The sequence below is a fragment of the Varroa jacobsoni genome, unplaced genomic scaffold (genome assembly GCF_002532875.2).
Source record: "Varroa jacobsoni isolate VJ856 unplaced genomic scaffold, vjacob_1.0 scaffold_406, whole genome shotgun sequence".
NCBI classification, from domain to species: Eukaryota; Metazoa; Arthropoda; class Arachnida; order Mesostigmata; family Varroidae; genus Varroa; species Varroa jacobsoni.
Window position 1 is genome coordinate 48,931 of NW_019213308.1, and position 6,385 is coordinate 55,315.

General features: G+C 38.2%; 1 protein-coding gene across 8 annotated transcripts in view; it reads right to left on the reverse strand.

The window, feature by feature from the left end:
- The window catches only part of Tao (Serine/threonine-protein kinase Tao), a 27,749-nt gene extending 25,404 nt beyond the window's left edge, over positions 1–2,345 (reverse strand). For 6 of the 8 annotated variants that reach the window (XM_086968190.1, XM_022832716.2, XM_022832720.2 and 3 more), the window contains exon 1: positions 442–1,281. The gene's annotated coding sequence lies outside the window, so the exon portion shown is untranslated. Of the gene's footprint in view, positions 1–267; positions 406–441; positions 1,282–1,885 lie in introns of those variants that run through there. The other 2 variants (XM_022832722.2, XM_086968188.1) reach the window with 2 other exon arrangements.
- Between the last annotated feature and the right edge of the window lie 4,040 nt (positions 2,346–6,385).

The following is a 6,385-nucleotide window of genomic DNA, read 5'->3' on the forward strand; positions in this document are numbered from 1 at the left end:
TAAATGAATCGTGTTATGCGATACACGACCGTCCCGAGTAGTGTCAACTGCTAGTGTCGCCTATAATAACGGCAACTTCCAGATTAACGAAAACCAGAAGCGAACTCACTGGGAGAGAGAGAAATTCTAACGGGGGCAGCAGCACCATCAATGTATTTCTATATACCATAGCTTTATCATGATACGCCCCAACCACATCTGTAAAAGCCAGACAGACAAATACCCAGCAACAGCGCTAGCAGTAAGAATAATACGCTGTGATAGTACCGTAGATCATGTCGACCAGTCGAACCAACCGACCGCATGACGACGACCGCAAGGAGACGCACACAGTAGTTGTTATATAGGTAATAAGTAGCATGAGGCGACTTATTGGCTCGTTGAAACGTAGCAGCGGTGTTTGTCATCTATGAGCAATATATCACATGAAACCGAACTCACATTACGGCCTGCGGAGATCTTGCGGCCGATCAGATGCTTTCGCTTGCTTCGGACGGGAGCTGCTAATGCAGTTTGTTGATCGCACTGTTGTTGAGCATCGCCCAGGTTAAATGTGAGACTTGTAGCTAAATAAGGCTTGCAACCGACAACAATGGGGTACCGGTAAGGTTAGCGAGCTAGAACTTTGTTCACCGACGAGTCCGAAGCAGCGTTTCCTCGCCGTACTCCATTCACTGCCAACATCGGCTGCACACACAGCTGGGGCCCTAAGGGGGTTTGCTCGCTTTTTCGTTCACGACACGCACTCTGGGGCCAAAACACAGAGCCCGCTGACCAACAGCAGACACAGCTACCCAGGGTTTCTGTCGACGTGGTACGTTCAAGACGATCGAAGGCTGTGCCGGTACACGGATAAGCAGCGGCGGCACTATTGTGGCACGATCCACTACGACGATCCGTCTTTCAGCACTGGCTGGTTGTTGATGCCACTACAACTGTAACAGCTGCGGTTACATTTCAGCCAAAGAGACGGGAAACAATAACAACAACAGCGGCTGGTGTGGGTACGAAATCATGAACGAACGGGCGACCCGTGGCGGGGTGAAACTGATATAAAACAGGAACAACATTCGGAAATAATCGTCTGATTGGGTGTAATAACTGAGTAGAATCATTTGTCTGAATAATGGAGGCTAGCGCGAGGTTAGTGCAGAGTTATATTGAACAGAAGTAAAAATAATTGTTAGACTGATAGTGAGTTCTGTAAGGAATAAAAAAAATGGTGGTAAAGTAAATAAATAAATCGAAACGAAGAAACTGGCCAATTGAGTGAAAAATGAAATAACAGGTAGTGGTTGTGCTGTCAACTTATATACCTCGTACTAGGTATATTAATGCGGGGCGTGTATGGAAACGTATGTACAGTCAATGTCATCTACATTCAACAGGATTACAAAAAAATCTTACAATAGCTAAACTGCAGCATTACCTAGGCGCGCCTCATGAAGTGGTACAAAGAAAATTTAAAAAAGCTTGAACCGAGGTAATTTGATTGAGTTTGTAGACATAGTAAATGTGAGCAGCTGTAATAACAGGAACTAATGAGTAAGGGAGGTTGAAAGTATGATTATACAACATTTTGTATGCCACTGTCTGACCACCAAATGAAAATGATTAATTATTTTATCGACTTACGAAAGAAAAAAACTAGATATCAGTGTTTCAAGCGTCACCAACGACACTTAAAAACGACACAATTTGTATACTCTTTTTAATGCATAGTAGAGTCATTTTTCGCATGAAGTCATTAATGGGCTATTTGAAGAACTACAAAACAACGCATTTCGCCATTACCACACAGTTTAATCAATGACTAAAAGAAAATCTAAGACAATCAAGCTAATATTCTGGAAGCTCCAAACTATTATTAAAAAAAAAAGCTGACCTTGATCCTCTCAGCCCGAGGCAATGTGATAAGCTTGAATTGTCGTTGGTTTTTTTCCATCACGCGCATGGCCGTCAAGTTCCAAATCGTCAATCTGATTTGAAATAAAGTCAAGTATAATGTACGGACATTATACTGTTTAGGATATAGGTATAAGCCGTGTGAAATGATTTGCAATAATTTTCGGGAAATGCGCTGTTCCCGTGAAAATGAGACTGATTCGTAAAAGATAGAATGCTAGAAAAACAATTTTCACACAATTCAGGACTTGTGGTCACTTATGATCTGTGAAGAAACAGTTGCGACAAACATTTGTGCAAAAGATAGGACCGACCGATGTATTTAAACCGACAGTGCAGGAAGTGTCCCTACAACGGTTTAAATCAAGGGCGGGATTTCCTCCTACTAGTAAATTAGCGCTTACATAACATATCTCTCAATACGGTTGCTTTTCATCAGCATTAAAGGTATTTCATCTTTTGTGAAAAGTAATGAGCGGATGAAAAATTAATTTCGCTGAATAATAAAAAAAGACGAAAAATCACACTGAAGAATATTGAAAAGACGGCTAATTTAATCAAATACCTTTCTGGAATCCAAGAAAATTATTTTTACATACTACTAGTATTAGACAAATCGAAGTTTTGGGAAATTTTCTTGATTGATTTGCTGCCTTTTTTTTTCGCATACTCGCAATCCGAATACGAATGTGTCTTTCATTTGTTTGGTCACGACGTAGGGTGGGGTATTTTCTAGTAGACTGATCTTTTACAAAAAAAATGCAGGTATGATTTCGTAACCAGTAATTATGGAATGAAACAAGTAATTTTCCAACGACATTTTCCATATATTTTCCAAAAATAGACCTAGTATCAAAAAATAACGTTTATTGTCACACAGTTATTACCTAAATATTTGCACGGTTAGATTGCACAATAACACAACACTGATTCTATATAAGGTTTGACTTAAACCCAGTTAAAATTGTTGTGATGTTTTATTATTAGAAATAAATCCAGAGCTACGGTGCCAACTAACTTAACGTTTTAGACTAGAACCTCTGCGCCAATGTGCTACCACATAAAGCACACTAAGCCCGAACCGAAATTTCCTTTCAAACAGTTAAGTCGATAATTAACGCAACACTAATTTCAACTGTTGACAAACGAACCATGGTAAAAGCTCAAATTTTAAAAAATATTGGATTTGATCGAAGAAACTATTCTACTTCCATAGATTTCGTTCGCTCTTATCATTTCCAACGAAATTTACAATGCACCGCGTCACAGTTCAACGCAAAATTATATATGCATATCTTTATTCGATTCAATAGTATATTAAACATTTCCAATTTTTCGTCGCTACTTCTGTTAGATAATCCACCACACGGCTGGCTTCCAGCATAAAACAAAGTGTGTACGATCAGATTCGACCCCAGAGTAGCATGTGTCCGTCAACTTTAGCAGACAAACACCTTACCTCGTATGCCATAACGGGGATTTTTTTGGCTAAATAGTATATTAACGATGAATACAACAACCCTGAGATCTTTCCTTCTTAAAGATAATCTTTCAGCTTTTTATGCTGATAGGCATTGAGAGAAAAACGCTGTCTGCCTTACTTGAGAATATTAGGCGCTGCTTCCTATGCGAATTCTTTTTTGCCACATTTGGTACTAACTTAGATTTAATTTTTATAATTTATACTTGTCGTGTTATATTATCAACTCATACTGAATTCCACCGTATCTGAAGTTGAAAACCATTTTCCACTACTGCGGTTATCGTTGGAAGGTATCTATCATTTGAAGCCACGAAACAATTTTTTTAACAAATACAGTTTTCCCGCTATAATTATCTATCACATCTCGCGGGCGGTAGTCTATTCAAGTATCTGCCTGTATTGACGTTTGGCACGTTCACGCCGCCGCTGGTCGTTGTGGCACCGCTAATGCACAACGCCCGAGACCCTTGGCTCCAGTTCTGCTATTGCCAATCCGTTCATCCATTACAGATTGCCGCCAAGCGGTCAGCTGCCCGCCTCCTCAGGCAGTGATGGTTGACTAAGCCAACATGAAGTTTGTTGCTAATGGCGGCAACTTTAATTTGTCTATATTTATTTACCTCCCCTACTAAGGAACCGGCGGAGTTCCGCTAAAACATACAGGTGCATCCAGACGTAGTTTAAGAGCAAAATCTTCCAGTTTGTTTTGGTTAAATTTCACCTCCTGTTTCTTCAAGTGCTGGCTCTCCTCAAAAAAACAGCAGTCACCGCTGTTTTTTTGAGAGATAGCATTTGAAAAAAGCATGAGTTCTCTCTTGCATGTTCGCTCTATTGTTTTCTGCACTTGTTATTAGACCGATTGTTGTTTTCTGTGGTTTCGATGCTGTTCCCCTGAGACGCAAAGGGTAAGGTGTTTGCCTGTTAAACTTAAAGACAGGTGGTGATCCAGGTTTAAATTCGGGCGTAGATACATTTCGTTCTAAGAAAAGCTTTAGGAATAATTATTCGTATTGAGCTAAGCCAGCGATTTGACGTCATGCTCAACCGCTTAAACACTAAACATATAAAACGGACAAGTTTTTTATGCTTTTGATGCTGCGGTTCTTTCTTCTGATGCCTATCCACTTTTCGGTGGCGTTCAAAAGGACCTGTGTCAAAAACAAAAGAAGTTGTTTTTGACTGACAGACTGGGGACTGTGTGTATAGCATGATAAAATCGGTGTGGGTATATGATTTGCTTGTTATTGCACTTATTTTACTATCACTATCTTGGCAGGTAGAGCTAACTGGTGCCGCAGCTATTAGCTGCTAAATACCAGTAAGCAAATAGATGACAACAAATAAAAGACGGACGTAAAGAGGAATGACAACACTTGTCCGGAATGCGGCGGCGTTTTGAGGAGATCAGTTTAAAAGCCAAAACAAAATGCAGCAGAAAAAAGAACAGAACACTACTGTTACCCTGTTCATAAAGAGACAGAATAACGTTAACGAAGATGACCGCTTACAATGGTGTCTTTTTAAACATAAGACTGTCACTTCTACATTGATATATTCGTATCGATATATTGATATATACACGAACAGACACTAAAACTTATAGTAATTATATATGTAATGCAGGAAACTAAAAAAGAATTGAAATATTGTGTTGTATATTATGGTATGGATATAGAGCTGAGGTGAGTATGAGGCCTTTAGATGAACGGCCGTGTTTCCGTCATCACATTGTAAATCAGACGCCGAAGTAATGAGAGCGCTCCCAGCCATAGTCGATAATCAAAATGTATTCTTGTGAAGAGAACATGCATACGAAAGTTGTAGAATATTAATGTATTGATTATTTTACTTTAAGAGACTATCTAATTTAATATCTTAGCAGACTAGACTGACGTTAAGAAGACAGTGATAAGAAAAATTAAAGAAAGGTTAACCAAATCAGATAATAAAGCAGCTGGATTAAAAACATAACGCCATACACCTCATAACGTATGTAAATATAGTCGTTTTTCCAGATACACTTTACCGTATGAAAAATCAGAAATCGCCTGAATTTAGAAATTATGCTACATTTAGTGAGGTTTACTGGAGTTATTCCCTTTAATTTACAGTGCGATCGAAATTCGGGCGGGCTATCTAACACGAATTGTTTGTTAACACCAAGCAAACAGCTTTGAATATACGGTAGGAATAAACGCTAGGAAGCTTAAACAAGTTTCGAAAAGAAAGCGAAACTGAATGATAAAAAAGAAACGTTTTTTCCAAATAATGTTTTACCTAACACCAGAAAATGTCTCTTTCTGTATCATAGGTTGTTTTTTTTTTGTTATATCATAGACGTAGTATGAGTAAACTGGATGAAGCGCTGATTTGATAAAAAAAAAACCTGAAAGCATACGATGGTGTCAAAAATAATAAATACCTAAATTAATTAATTTCTCGGTTGTAAGTCAAATAACTTAGTTTTAAAAACCTATATTGTCTCGTCTGTTATGCGATATCTTTTAAGGTAAAGACAGATTTTGAACGTCTAGCACTGAGAAGTTCTTTTCTTGAATGAACGAATATAGATCTCAAGTACTTCCCATTGCTGATTTTATTTTTTTTTCTCTTAATTGCTATATATGTATATACAGATATATGTATAAATGTGTAAAAAATGTTATATTCAGTTGATATTTTCGTAGACTAGGATTTTTCTCAGTGATGTATATACATAAAAATCTTGGTCTACATTATAAAAATTATACATTATACAAAATGTCACTTTGTTTGGTCCAACTTAAGGCTGTCTTAGAGACGGAAGATTTGCTTACATAGACGAATAATCTGAAATTAAATTACCGCGCGTTCGAGCCCTGATATGCACTAACATATAATCATCACTCGAAGCTTGAACAGCTATGGTCCTAGATTAAGTTATTCATTTACAACCAAAAATTGGCCTTGTGTTATCTCACGGCTTGCCGCATAATTTTAGGCCGCCATCTCAAGTTT